The 15,902-nt window shown below is 32.6% G+C and overlaps 1 protein-coding gene and 1 long non-coding RNA gene across 2 annotated transcripts in view; one reads left to right on the top strand and one right to left on the bottom strand.

Moving 5' to 3' along the window:
• LOC109112813 (transmembrane protein 121-like) overlaps positions 1 to 1,719 on the bottom strand; it is a 43,134-nt gene extending 41,415 nt beyond the window's left edge. The window contains exon 1 of the mRNA XM_042746889.1: positions 1,393 to 1,719. The gene's annotated coding sequence lies outside the window, so the exon portion shown is untranslated. The remainder of the gene's footprint in view (positions 1 to 1,392) is intronic.
• LOC122141050 overlaps positions 1 to 15,902 on the top strand; it is a 64,572-nt gene that overhangs the window by 34,206 nt on the left and 14,464 nt on the right. The gene's annotated exons all lie outside the window — the stretch shown is intronic.

Raw genomic sequence — 15,902 nt, 5'->3', positions numbered from 1 at the left:
GTCAGAAACCCAAATAAAAAGAACTACTGCAGTGAAGTTGGAAGAACAGAATTCTCTAGAATTTCACCGTATAGTGTAGCAATGGTGTACGATTGGATTGGAATTACTGGAATAGCCAAACCCATTCATTAAAGAGTGGAAGTCTACATGCTTTCAGCTTGTAGAGTGCAGATGAAATACTGCCAAGAGAAAACAAGAAAACACTTCTCCTGTCAACATGCTTATGCTGAATAAACTAGTGAAGGTCTTTCCCCTTAGCTTTCCCGGTCTCGCACTCCTCAGAAGCAACAAACCCATCACAGATCCTATTTGAAGCAACTTTGTACCACTTACAAGGCGTGCTGGTGAACAGGGTCATTCCCCAGAGAAGCAGCAGCTCAGTGGTTTCCACGGCACTGAGGATTCATAAATCAAATACTGGGCTGCGTAATATCATAAAGTACTCCGAGAGGCTTCCAGGGCTGCTGCTGCTGCTACGTACAGTATGTGTGTAATAAACATAATAAGCCAGCAACAAACTACCGCAGCGGCTACAGACAGAAATGACCACACACACCACAAAACATGAGGAAAAGCACGGGAGCGGTCTCTCAGAGCGCTGGGTCTCAACTGGTGAGTCACAGGTCTGAGTTTGATCTGATGGGTCACAAACAGCAGGGAAAAACGATCGTAAATGCAAATAATAAAATGCAACTTGCTATATAAATGATGCACATTTAGGACATTTAAAAAAGAAATCTGTCCCTTATTTTTTGCTCTTGACATCAAAAGCAATTGAACTCTATGATGTTTTGGTGCAAATTCATCTGGTACTTATGGTGAATATTAATAAAATTTCTGGCTTATCTTGTGTTTTTCCTGCAATTATACTTTTGGATGCACAACATTTTAAATTAATGCTGTTTTCAGCTGCTTTTGTGCTATTTTAATACTTTTGCATGCCTTTTAATGTTTACTTTTAAAAACCTTCTATGCATTTTTGTTTGTTTTTAAAAACCGTTGTTCTTTCATAAAACCCATGCAAAAATAGGCATATTTTTACATAAATTTTCATGTTTCATTTTAAAAATCTCTTATGCGTTTTTAAAAATGGTTAAAATCTTTGAGAAAATGCATACAAAAGTATGCACATTTTAGCATGCATTTTCACTAAACAGCACGCAAAAATATGCAAAATGTAAAATTTTTAAGTGACCACACACTTTTGGTCATCACCTGACGTAAATCTAAAATCTGAGTCCTGAAACAAAACCAGTTGAGAGCCACTGTCGGATATACTTTTAGTTAGTTCAGTGACATGCCAAGCACAAGAACTAGTTATTGACCCGTGGTGTGATTAATGAAGGCTGAGAGCTTGTATGCACAGATGAGTGGTGTCATTGGTCATCTCACCTCAGCTCTCAGTGTCTGTCCGTGCCGCTCATCTGACTGAATGATGCTTTTAATCCAGCTGGAGACCAATCCTGTCCGGCATCTGATTCCATGAGGCTTCACAGTATTAAAATCCAACTCATGTGGTGAGACAGAAAACACTGAAGTGCTGCACGAGGACGAAGGGGAGAGGGAAAAGCCTCTGAAACAAATATCTGCAAATAGAAAAAGCCTGTTTGGATTCCAGCGTGTCTTGCAGCTGCGCTCGGATGAAATCACGATGCAATTCACCTCGTTCCCGAATGCTTGCGCTCTCTCTCGCTCGCTCTCTCACACACACACTTTTCTTTTTTCTCTCTCTCTCTCCCCACTTCTCCCTCTCTCTCTTTCCCTTTTTTCCGCTCTCTCTCCATTTCAATTCAATTTAGTGTGCTTTTATTGTCATGACTAAAACTATGTATTTATGTTGGCAATTCACCGCAAAATAAAATTCAAATAACAAATGTAAAAGAAATAAACAAGTTGGATTATCAAATAAAATAAATATAAATTTAATTTTTGTTTTATTATATGCATTGTTTAATGTATATATGTTTAATTATATAAATTTGATTTTAATAAAAAAATCCTTAATGATTTAAACATTATTATTATTTTTTAGGTTTTAAGCTTTGGTCATGCAGCTTACGATTTTAGACGCGTCAACAGCAAAGTAATCAGTCTACAGTTTCCATTGTCATTAGTCTCTTTAGTTAATTCTGGTAATTAATGTTAATACAGTGAAAATGGTCTTTTATCATATTGCTGCTGCTGTCATTTTTCTGCGTAGGTCATGTGTAAAACCGTTACTTGTTATATTATGCATTACTTGTTATATATTATATTATAGTAATATTTTGTTTTATTATAAATATATTTTATTTAAATAATTACAAAAATATTTAATCTCCGGTCACCTCAGGGCTACTATAATATAATTATAATATAATATAATATAATATAATATAATATAATATAATATAAATAATAATTTATATATATATATATATATATATATATATTATATATATATATATATATATATATATATATATATATATATATATATATATATATATATTATTATTATTATTTATTTATCAATCAATTTTTTAACTATATTGAATCTCCTCAGGGCACCCCATGATTAATATAATATAATATTAAAAATATTATATCTTCTCAGATCACCTCAGGACTTCAGCTGATGAATAAAGAGCATTTCTCCTGTTGTCTGTAATTAATTTAAATAACAAATGCACAGCGGCGCTTTATGAAAAATAGTTTGATGGATCTATTGAGATTGGGGAGATTGGTCTGGTTATGAACATGAAATATTTAGAGGAAAGGAAAACAGCCAACTCAGCCCTGATATTGACTTCATGCATTTATTTAGCTGGTCTCTCCAGGACTTCTATTTGTGATAAACAAACAATGCCATTGGGATTTTCCTTCTGGATTATGTAATCAAAACTATTTATGTAGAGGTATGATTTGGGCAGTAATTTCATGATTAAGTTAATGTGCATATGTATGATGAAGTTCACTAGACATCCCAGATTTTTTGGTTGAAAAAGCATACTATCGTGCCTCTCTTAATATCTGTGCAATATTCAATGTATGCACATTTTCCTGTGTGCACTCAGATGATGTAGTACTGTACATGTACCAGAGTGTGCGGCTCAGGCCAAAGCTCCCTGCATGAGATGCAGTAGTTTGCTGATGTGGCTTCAGTTCATGCTGTGCTTATGTTCTTCATGTGTCTTCGACATCCAGAAAACGAGGCACAGCAAATGTTTGAATGATTTATTCATAATATTTTAGTATATAAGATGTGCGGTGTAAAGTGTGTTTTCACTTCTTCGTCTCCTCTGGCTCTGGTCAGAGTGTCTGCAGGTACTGTCACGATCTGTGAGAGAAAGAGTTTGTGGTGTTATTATCTGTGTACGTTCTGTCCATTTGACTGTAATTCTTCATCCATCTTTCCTGTGTTTTACACCCCCGTCTCTCTTCTGTCACTCTTCTCTCTCTCTGTAGAAACTCGATCTTCTTTTGACTTGTTTTCCCCAGAGGAATATCTAATGGCTTGGATATTGCTCTCTTGTGGATCAGGAGACTTAATGCTGGATTTTTATTGAAGTTTCAACTTTATCACAGATGTTTATTCTCAAATTTGCTTAGAAGAAATAAAAATTATGGAATTCAATAATTCCATTTCGACTAAAGAATTTTGGTTCTTTAACAAATAAAATTGTAAAAATATTTGATGATATTGATACTATTGTAATTTCCATTAATACTTTAAATTAACTTTTTATTTTTATTTTCTATATTATTTTAATACATACATATATATATATATATATATATATATATAATATATATATATATATATATATATTTTTTTTTTTTTTTTTTTTTTTTTTTTTCAATTTCATGCTTTTCAAATTTTTTTTTTTTTTTTTGTAATTTTTTAGTCAAATAGGTTAATTTTTAGTTCAGTTTATTTTTATTTTATTTTTTTAATAGTGCTTAATTTAGATCAACTTTTATTTGGTTGCTTGCCACAGCAATATTTACAAATTTTCATTTAGTATTTTATGCAATATTTGTTTCATTTCAATTAAATGTAATTTTTTTAAATATTTTAGTTTTTGTTAACAATAACAATGCTTAATGGCTCTCTATCTATCTCTCTCTCTTTCTCTATCTGTATACAGTGTGTGTGTGTATATATATATATATATATATATATATATATATATATATATATATATATATATATATATATATATATATAAAAATTAATAATAAATACGTGTGACCCTGGACCACAAAACCAGTCATCAGGGTAAATTTTCCAAAATTGAGATTCATCCATCATCATCTGAATAATAATAAATGAATAAATAAGCTTTCCATTGATGTATGGTTTGTCAGGATAGGATAATATCTGGCTGAAGAGACAACTATTTGAAAATCTGGAATCTGAGGGTGCAAAAAAAAAAAAAAAAAAAAAAATCTAAATATTAAGAAAATCACCTTTATATCTGTCCAAAATGAAGTTCTTAGCAATTACTAATTAAAAATTAAGTTTTAATATATTAACGATAGGAAATGTACATAATATCTTCATGGAACATGATCTTTACTTAATATCTTATGAATATGATCGTATGATCCTAATGATTTTTGGCATAAAAGAAAAATCGTTAATTTTGATTCATGCAATGTATTTTTGGCTATCGCTACAAATATACCCGTACTACTTATATATAATTTTTGTAAGGTGTAAGTGACAGATGTAAGTATGAACAACTTAGAAACATTAACTAAGTGTCTGAGATTGATTTGGGGAAGTCATGGCTAATGGTTAGAGAGTCGGACTCCCAATCGAAGGGGTGTGAGTTCGAGTCTCGGGCCGGCAGGAATTGTTTGGGGGGTTGCATGTACAAGTTCTCTCTCCACCTTCAATACCATGACTTAGGTGCACCTTGAGCAAGGCATCGAACCCCACCAACTGCTCCCCGGGCGCCGCAGCATAAAAATGGCTGCCCACTGCTCCGGGTGTGTGTTCACAGTGGTGTGTGTGTTTCACTTCTTGGGAGTGTGCACTTCGGATGGTTAAATGCAGAGCACGATTCTGAGTAATGGGTCACCATACTTGGCTGAAATGTCACGTCACTTTCACTTTGATTTGGGAATCTTTTTGATTGATTATTTATAATAACTGGTTCTTAATTAAGGGTCATTCTTTTGTGAATCAGACTACACTGATTGTCCTGAATGTTTGTTGTTGCTCATAACCAGCAAAAAACATTGTATTAGAACAATTTTGTTACAGAACAAAATAAAATGAATGAATGTGGATTATGAAATGAAATGAATATGGATCGGCGCTCAGATCTTGTGAGCAATGTTGAGGTTCATATTGAGATTTCTGATGTTTGATTGCAGACTTTGGTATCTTGGCCAACCTGAGCACATTTTGACACGTCATTCAGAACAGATCTCAAACTTTAGAGGACACTGAGAGATTACACAAGAAAAAAAAAAACATCCGAGAAGCAGGAGAATATTCAGCCAAACTTCTCCATTTAGTCTTGTTGCTTTCTAGGAGAAAGATATTAAAGCAATATTTCTGTGCCTTTTCTGTGTTCTTCCCTCATCTATGTCCTGTCTCTCTCTTCCCACTCTCTTCCTGTGTGTTTCTCTTTTCTCCCGCCAGCGTCTTTCAGATGTGTTGATCTATAAACAGCCTCTTTACCATTTCAAAGATGCACCTGAATATTTGGATCTGATGAATGTCGCCCAAAGCCGTAAACCTTCTCCATGAGCCGCCCTGCTGAACAAAGATGAGGGTTACTGCTGGTTTAACTAGTGTAGCCATGCTATTCATATCAAAACTTGAAGGTCCAGTGAAGCATATACAGGTATGATTTCCTTGCCACTAATGGCACCACATTGAATTGCAGTTTTTACCTGTACATAATGTGCTGCCATGATGTCCAGGTATTGTGAAAGCTACAGTAAGGTGCTTTTTTTAGTGGTTGTTTATGTTGTTCTGTTAATTTGTTTTATATATTTATCTATTCTGAGCATGTGGACACATTATCAAATATGAAGTGAAATTATTTAAATTTCATATTTGCCAGGCGATGCATTAGTATGATGATGTGATTGTCTAAATTTTGATTACATAAAAATGCTTCTGACAGGGTTCAATTTATTATGTGAAAGTAAATGTGTTTCTCAATTCATCAGTTACATTCCCCTGCTCTTATTTTCACAAAGAATTGAGTATTATTGATTATTCTCATTCCATTATAATTCCTATTTCACAAATTATTATTTTTTTCTCTCTAACTAATGTGGTGAACTTCCACAGATATGTCATTTTATCGCAGGCCAATAGCATGTTAAGGCTCGTTTGCACTAAGAACAATATCTATAAAGATAATGATAACTATTGTCCACATCAGTACACTATAACGTTGTGTTTATTATAAGCGTGGGCTGCAGTTTTATCGTCTGACTCTTTACAGTCCCCACAAAATCAATGTTTTTTAGTATGAATATGTTAGCCATAAGTTTATCTATTAAGTAGTGTGCTCGAAAACATGACATCATCATGCACTTCAGCTTCTGTCCAATCAAATGCTCTCTAGAATCTGAAGCCTCCCGCCCCCTACAATTAGAATGATTATTAAAACTTTACAGTTATCGTTCTTGGTGTGAAAGACCCTTAAAGGGGTCATGAACGGCCTTTGTTTTTTTACTTTGTACCGTTCTCTAAAGTGCATTTGTAATGCTATCAAGGTTTTTACATCAAAAAACATAATAATTTAGAAGTAATACGCTATTTTCTGTCCTGTTTTTGCACCCCTCATCTGAAGGCTAACAGTTGTGTGTTTGTCAGTCTCTGTCCTTCACAGATAGACACTGTTGTGATTTAGGTTAAAGCAGATTGGATTCTCATTGGTTGTTTGTTTTTATCTTTCATCAGCTTGAAAAGACGTGCTGAGAGTGATTCCAACCATATTATGTTTTTGTTTGTTTGTTTGTTTGTTTACTTTTTTAAAATAATAGTTGAGTTTTGTCATTTTTAATATATATATATATATATATATATATATATATATATATTATATATATATTATCATATATATATATATATATATATATATCTATATATAATTACATCTATAGTTTTTATTAATATTTATCTCAGTTTAAGTTATTCAAATACATCAAGTTAAACTAAATGAAAGTGAGAAATGTTGCTGAAATACTGGGGGGGGGGTTAGGCCTATTTAAATTTTAAGTATTGTTATTATTATACTTTTTATGGCTTTAGTTAACTACAACTCTGCATAGAATAAAAATAAATTATGGTTATAACTTGTGAGCCTTTAGTCACATATGACCCTTATTAGAGCAAGAGAAAACACAGGCAAACATTCCAACTCTGTACTCCAGGCAAAATCACAAAACTCCTTTCCAACTCCACCCACATAGGCCTATTCCAACAGACCGTGTGTGTGGACAGGTAGGCGTTTGTGAATCAATCCTTCACCTGTCTCACACAGTCTTCATTTTCCTTTCCTCTCCTCCTCTCAGCATTAATGGAGAAACGGACGGAACGAGCGAGATGATGAGTGATGGTTATCTGCTCTGGAGTCCCGTGTGTGTGTGTGTGTGTTAATGTGTTTGTCACAATGTGTTAAAAGCGTCTCTGGCACACTCAGGTGCACACGGTCCGTTCCAGCCTTGACTTTCGCCTTGAATCAGCAAAGCCTGCCATATTTTGGCAGACATTCCACTGCAATAAAATAAATAAATACACACTGGCACCTCAAATATTTTAAATGACAGCGGACAGTGCTCGTAAAATAGTGCGTCTCTGTGAATAACAAAATAGTTCATCCACAGACGAAATCCAGTCATCCCAAACCCGCTTTTAATGTGTAAATAATGACTTGAGGTTTCATTTTTGGGTGCACTATTCCCACTGACCTCTTTCCAGGCGAAGCCCTGATCCCATGGTGTAAAATCCGTTCCATTTCAGCTCATTTAGTTGATTCGCTTCCCCTCTTTGCAGCGTTTTAGTTTCGTACACTAATTTAATGGCTTACTGTGGACCGCTTCTTCATATGCGTCTGCGGGTTTATGGGATCAATTTATTTGTTATGTACATGCACTGGCAAGATAAACGCCTCTGTGCTCCGCCAATTTTGGCGGATAAATTGCAGCCGAGGAGCGAGATGGAACGGGAGGGGCAAGTCTATCGGCTCACGGGAAAAATAAAGGATGGCTTCCATTTGTGGTGTTCGCGGTGGTCCGAGATCAGCTGTTTGTTTCCATATCCTCCCGAGCGCTGACTCAGGATCAGTCAGAGTGATTTAGTGGCCGCGCTCTGAGGAATGACTGAGCGCTCGGATCAGTTTTGTTTGCTTGGCAGAATGCAGTGAGGGATGGAAAAGCAGGCCCTGGATCAGAGCAGCGTTATACCTGGAAAGAGCTGTCTGTTTGTGTTCACGTTCATCTCGTAGCAGTTGCTCGGCTGGTGCGTGCAGCCTTGAGAGTATGCAACCTGCAAGTCTTGCTTTGGGAGCTGCAAACATCTTTAAAACATTTTGAAACATTACTGTTCAAAAGTTTGGGGTCAGTAAAGTTTGTGTTTGAAAGATGATTTGATGTTCTCCATGACTGCATTTATTTGGTCAAAAATACAGTAAAATCTGTACTATTATTCTGAAATATTATTACAATTTAAAATAGCTGATTTATATATATATATATATATATATATATATATATATATATATTGTGAAATGTCATTTATTTCTGTGATCAAAGCTGTATTTTCATCATCTTTACTCCAGTCTTCAGTGTCACATGATCCTTCAGAAATCACTCTAATATGCTGATTTGCTGCTTAAGAAGCATTTTTAAATATTATCAATGTTGAAAACAGTTGTGCTGCTTTATATTTTTGTGGAAACTGTGATAAAATTTTCCCCAGAATTCTTTAATAAAGAGGAAGTATAAAAGAACAGCATTTATTTGAATTAGAAACCGTTTTGTTACATTATACAGTAAATTTCTTTAGTGTCACTTTTGATCAATTGAATGCATCCTTATTGAATAAAAACTAAATAAAACTGCCAAATTTTTGAATGATAGTGTAGTTAGACATGCAAAAATAGCAGTGATGTGAGCAGAAATTGTTTGGAAGAAACTACTGAGATTAGCATAAATATCTACTCTCGCTACTAAAATATTAATGCATCTTAAAACTAGACAAGACAAGTTTTTTATGTGAGCATTTTAATTTCGAAATTTTAGTGAATATTGTTAACATTTATGCATTTGTCAGTAGTTGTCAGTTAAGCTTCAGGATGGGTGATTGCATCTTAAAAATGAAATGTAACCTTGATATACATCAGGTATAAGCAAAAGCATCTCACTTTTAATAGTTTGCATGCTATTTTTTTTTTAATATGTTTCTTTCTTCTAAGGCCAATAAACTTGCATTTACATTTATTCATTTGATTTAAACAAGTGATCGAAGGTACAGGTACAGAAGAAATAGATTTTAAAATAGATTTAATCTTTCAAAAAGAAATAAGAATTCTTTTTAAATTAAAACATAATATTTGCAGCATTTACAGTAAACTTACAGTATTTCATGGGACTCAAACCTTTGACATCAGCATAGTTTCCTTTCCTAAAAATACTAAAACAATGGTTAAGGAAACCAAATAATTTAAAAAGTTAAACCCATTAATTTCATAATTACATTCTGTATGATTCTTTGCTGTCACTTGAGCTACAGAAGCATTTGCATCAATTCTAAAATAAGAGAATTTAAAGTATGATTTAAGCTAGCTTTGCTCAATATAAGATTAGATTGAATTTGGTTTGTTTGAGTTTGCAAAGCAGGACTAAATTTAAAACGACTAGTTAAAAATCCATTAATATTTTAGAAGCAAGGTATTTAAAGTATGCTAGAATTCTTTCCAGGCCATTTTTGCATATGCAGTTGGCAGATTTATTTTTTTGCTTGATTTTTAGAAAAAAAATGCTACATTTAAATGTTTTGCTCGTTTCAACATATTTTTGAGCTGGTTGAGCATCATGCGAGAGACGCAGGAGTGATTCTCTACATTCTCCCGTCTGTCTGTTGTCTGTTATCATCCCTTTCCTTGTATCGTTGCATCAGTCAAGAGCGGCACAATCGCTTCCGCTGCTTTGTTGAGGAACGCCTCTAAAAGAGCGAAACAGAGTTGTGTCAGGAAAAATACTGCTCGCTGTGAGGAAATGCCACGTCTCGCAGGTAACAGCCGTGCACGATTGCTTTCAGCACAATCTCAGGCCCAGATGTCTTCCCCAAGGTGTTTTTGTGCTCTTATACGAGCATGTGCTTTATTAGTCTGTCATTTCCATCCCAGACTCCAAATTCACATGCGCAATCCATTGAGCTTTAGAAATTTTAGTGCAGTCATAAAAACAAGCTCATTTTGATGAGGAAAAGTCACCTCATGCACTACTTCATGAGGAATATGATGTATAAACCTGTTTCAGCTGTAAATTGGGAAGGTTAATGGTATACCTCCAGTTTATGGAAGTCATTTTTGTAGTTTGCAGGACAGTTGCTTGAATTCATAATGTGAGAAAAGCTTGTTGATGCTAGGATGTTCTAAACAGTTGCTAGGGTTTTATGACTGATTACCAAGTAAATTTTTCACCAGTTTGAATGAGTTTCACCATGAATGAATGATTATAATTTTAAATTTTTTTTTTTTTTTACTATTAGTTAAAGTAGCTTAGGTCAATTAAATAATATTACTAAAATAATAATAATTAAAAAAAAATTCGACATTTCAAATTGCTATCAAAATTTGCAAATAATTACAAAGAACTGGCAAGTTACACATTTGAATTAAACGTAAAATTTTGAAGTATAATATTATATTATAATATTATGAAGTATTTTTGATTGTTAGTTCATGCTACTAATGCAATTAATGTTAACAAATGTAATTTTATTGTAAAGTGTTGCATTTTTAAAATGAAACTGTAGTTTTTGAAACTGTTGTTTCTTGTAAATTGTGGTTCAAAAATCTGTTGTATTTACAACTTTGGAAAAAATACAGTATATTAGTAAATGTTAAAATGAAGATTAAGAAATACTTTAGATGTATTTGTCATTTTTAGTACAAATGGACCCTTTTTGAATGTTATATTTTGATTAATTCACTGAAAAAAAAAACTGGTGTAGAAATAATTTTTATTCAGTAAATTTCACAATTAATAACAAGTAAACCGCACATAACACATTGAATTAAACATGAGTTTTGAAGTAGAAAGACTGAAATATTTTCTTGTAAAACACTCCTATAATCTTTATTTATTTTTTTAATGATTTTAATCTTTATTTTATTAATTTATTCAAAGCTGTAGATATGCTTAATTTGGCAAACACCACTAATTTCATTAAAAACAGTGGCTGTAAATGTGAAATTGGCACGTGGACATGCACGAGAGCTTGTGTTTTTAGTAAGACATAGGCCGTAAAGTCTTTCTTTGTTGCATTGATTTCTGGACTAATTCTACCTCGGGCTGCAGGAACGAGCTGAACTCGACAGGATGAGGAACAAACTCTGATGATAGAGTTACACCCCCTTCAAACACTGACCTTTTAATCTCACTGTTATTCTGTTGCCAAGGCGATGTGCCTGCGACCCTCTGAGGTCCTAACGGAGTTTTCGAGAAAATCCCAGTGCGTCCCGCCCACCGCTCAGCCGCCTTTTAGATGATTATGTGCCCGTTTGATCGAGTTTACCTGCCCAGACCTCACTCGAGGAGGACAAGAGATGCTTGAAATGGATTTTTATACAGTATCGGCCTGCAGCCGTGGATGTTGATTGACAGCTGCACTCTTTAAAATAAAGGTTCTTTATTGGTATTTATGGTTCCGTGAAGAAACTTAAACATCCATGAAATCTTTTCATTGCACAAAAAGGTCCTTTATAGTGAGATTTTTTTTTTTTAAATGGTAAATGATTCTTTTAAGAACTGCTCACTGGAAATAGGGTGGAAAACAAAGACAAAATCACGGAATCAGTCATAACAATAGAATTTACTGAATATTGTGGAATGACACAGAATCTGTCTAATTTTGAATGAATAAACCAAAATGTCAGTACATTTAAATCAAATAGTGCTATGAACTAGTGTCTGTGAATATTAATATTATTGTCACAACATATCATATATAAACAGAAACTAAAAAGGTCAAAACTTAATGGCAACCCATCAAAATAAAAATTTGGTTTAACTTGAAGAAATTGTGACAAATGTCTCAAAGTAGTAATACTACTACTACTGTGTAGTAGTATTATTAATTATAAGTAGTTATAATAACTGCTTTCTAATAGTAGTAATAAGAATAAGAATAATAAAACTATTTTTAAAACCTAAAATCACACAATTTTGCATGGTTTAATTTAAACAGTAAACATCTTTTGTGTTTGTAATATTTTGTTGTTGTATTGTTAACAAATAATATTATTATAAACAAAATCAATAAATGAACTTGTTTTTATGAAATTATTTAGACGTGCTTTTGATTAGTAAAGTTTAATTAAACCAGAAAAACTAAAACAGAAATCACAGAATTTGGTAAAAATTAATCAGAATTTGAGAAAAAATAAAATGTATTTCACAGGGCCATAAAAATTTAATTTTTGTTAAACTTGTAATAAATTGCTGTTAATTTTTTTTTAAGATTAATTTTTTTAAGCATGCTTTCAGATTAATAAAACTGAATTTAACCATTAAGACTGAATCCAGAAAAAGTTTAAATGGAAAATAATGGACTTTAGGAAAATAAATAAATAAATAAAATGAAATTTGGGGAAAAACAGAACAGATTTCAGAGGGCCATATGAAATGTTCATTGGAGCACCAAAAATGGTCTTCTGTGGCACTGTTGCAGAAACTCTTCTTTAAAACCTTGTAGTGTAATGGGCCAGAACTTCCTGGTGTAGAGTTAAACGTCTTTTCTTTCGATTTCGCTGTGAAGAATAGGACTTAACAGTGGAGTTAAGTCCACTCACATTTCACTGCTGGTTATATATGCTCTATATAATTGTGTATGTGATGAATAAAAATCTTGAATCTTGAGTTCTGGAAATCCCCATTCAAATTCTCAGTGTTACATGTTTAAAGCCCATTGTTCCTGTCAAAGCTGGTGTGATAGTTCCTTTACTTAGTTCTACTCTTCTACATGATCTCTTTTCAAGGTTTTTGCTGTGATATAAACGTGATTGGTCTCAGAGCTGATTGGTTTGGTTCACAGCATATAATAACATTAAAGCACAGCAGGCAACCCTGGCTTTAATGTTATTATAAACTACATGTAGCTGAAATGCTTATTTAAATGTTATTTCTATCTACACTCATGCTTAGAATGAAAACAAGGGACCAGTTTCACACACACAAGTCATGAAGGTCATTAGAAGAACGTCCTGACTCATGACTCGTTATTTTCTATGTTCATATATTTTGTTCATGACACTTTTATTGTCTTGCTTAACCTGGTTAATTCCTGCCCTCATTTCCCTTTCACACCTGTACCATGTTTTCCTTTTCCTATTAGACATTTTTTTTTTTTTTTTTTGTATATTCCTTTATATATCTTAAAAGAATACCATTTTTTTTTAATGTAATAACCGATTTTTCTTAGTGTGAAAAACATTTTAATAATCTAAAGAACCATTTTCTACTATGTATATAGATGATTTTGTGATTTGGAAAGGTTTCCTGAATATTAAATGTTATTCATGGAACCACAGATGTCAATACACTCTTAAAAATAAAGGCTCTTTCTTGTCATCAGTGGTTCCATGAAGAACCGTCAATATCCAATGGAAAATGTCCATTGCACAAACGTTTGGTAACACTTTACTTCAAGCGTTTAAAGGGTCACTAAAGGGTATAATGCATTATAATTAATAATAATGTGTGTTGTAATGCATCTTGTAGTAAATAATTATAACTGAATTTAAAATGCATAGTGTAAAAATGAATTTATAAGAGTTATAATGTATTAACTGTGGTTACAATTATTCTTGAGATTGTACAATGCATTATAAGGTGCATTACAAGGCATAATTAATGAGTAATTAATGGCTTTGAGTAAAGTGTTACCAGAAGTTCCTGTAGATTATTAAAATGTTCTTCACACTAAGAAAATATTAGTTCTTTTAAGAACTATTCGCTGAAGCGCTCCTCGAGGAACCAAAATAGTTTTTTTTAGGGCTGTCAAATGATTAATCACGATTAATCACATCCAAAATAAAAGTTTTGTTTACATAATATATGTGTGTATACTGTGTATATTTATTATGTATATATAAATACACACACATGCATGTATATATTTAAGAAGAATATGTTATGTTTATATATTAAATATATTTATATATAATATAAAATATAAGAATATAAATATATAAACGTATATACATGTAAATATTTTCTAAATATATAATTTATGTGTGTGTATTTATATATATATACATAATAAATATACCCTGTACACATACATATATTATGTAAACAAAACTTTTATTTTGGATGTGATTAATCGTGATTAATCATTTGACAGCCCTAGTTTTTTTCTATCCACTTCTGGAGCCTTTATTTTTAAAAACCTAAAGGACCTTTTTCTTTCTTTTTTTTTTTTTTTTTTTTTTGAAAATGGATAAGAAATTTTAATAGACCAGATAACCTTTTTTCCACAACAAATAACCGTTTGTGCAATGAAAAACTTTATACATAACTATATACATATACTATATACTTTAACTATATACAAAAAAATATTTTCCAAAAAGGGAAATCTTTAACCAGATAGTTTTGCAAGTTTTTAATAAAGAGAATGATACTGTAATCATTATTATTATAATTAAAATCATTATCTTGAATAAGTCAAATGTTCTGAAAAACAGCTGAATTAAAATTTTTGCCATATTGCTCATAACTACATATACGCCTATAAAGAAAAATTTTTAGAGTGAATATGTCATTGGTTTTGTTCTGAAATGCCATGATCTCAGTTTCAGTTTTGTGTTTAAATGCTGCTTTCTGGTTCTTCATATTTCCTCAGAAGAGCTGTATAATCCTGTCAGTGTGTATTTAGAGTTTCGTGTTTTCAAGAGCATCCACACTCTTGTATTTGTTATTTCTGTCTCTGTGTTATATTCCTGTGCTTGTGCAGTTGAGAAAGCCCAGCGCAGACACCAACAGTGACCCAATTACCCTGAACTGTACAACCTCGCTGAAGGCCTTATTCCTGCACCCTGAGACTAAAGCTCTCAAGGAAGCGCATTCATCATGACTGGCACTGTGTTAATGTGATACAAGATTTAGCCCATGGACAAACACACAAGTGCTGTATCGAGCACTAGTGAGATGACTAGATAGACAGCATTGTAAGGCATCAAGACATGATCCTGACCCACTTTTGGCCATATTCTGAGGCAGCGTTACAGCAAAATGCAGCAGAATGCATTGTGTCTTCACAACAATCATTTTGTTATTTTGCCAACCTTAGAAACTTTTATTCAGCGAGGACGCACTGATTTGATCAAAAGTAAAAATAAATATATAAATAACCAAAAAAAACAATCAACAAACAAATAAATTCATTTAAAAAAATCTTTTATCTTTTTCTTTATATTCATCAACAAATCCTGAAAAATTACATGTATCATGGTTTCCACAAAAAATAGAAGCAGCACAACTGTTTTCAACAGTAATAATAATCAGAATATATTGAAGCATATTATGATTTCAGAAGAATCATGTGACACTGAAGACTGGAGTAATGATGCTGAAAATTCAGCTTTGCATCACAGGAATAGATTACATTTTACAATATATTCAGATTGAAAACAGTTATTTGAATTTATAATAATATT

Source organism: Cyprinus carpio, chromosome B20 (genome assembly GCF_018340385.1).
Source record: "Cyprinus carpio isolate SPL01 chromosome B20, ASM1834038v1, whole genome shotgun sequence".
Lineage (NCBI taxonomy): Eukaryota > Metazoa > Chordata > Actinopteri > Cypriniformes > Cyprinidae > Cyprinus > Cyprinus carpio.
Note: the sequence above shows the minus strand (reverse complement) of the source record. Positions and strands in the feature narration are given on the sequence as shown.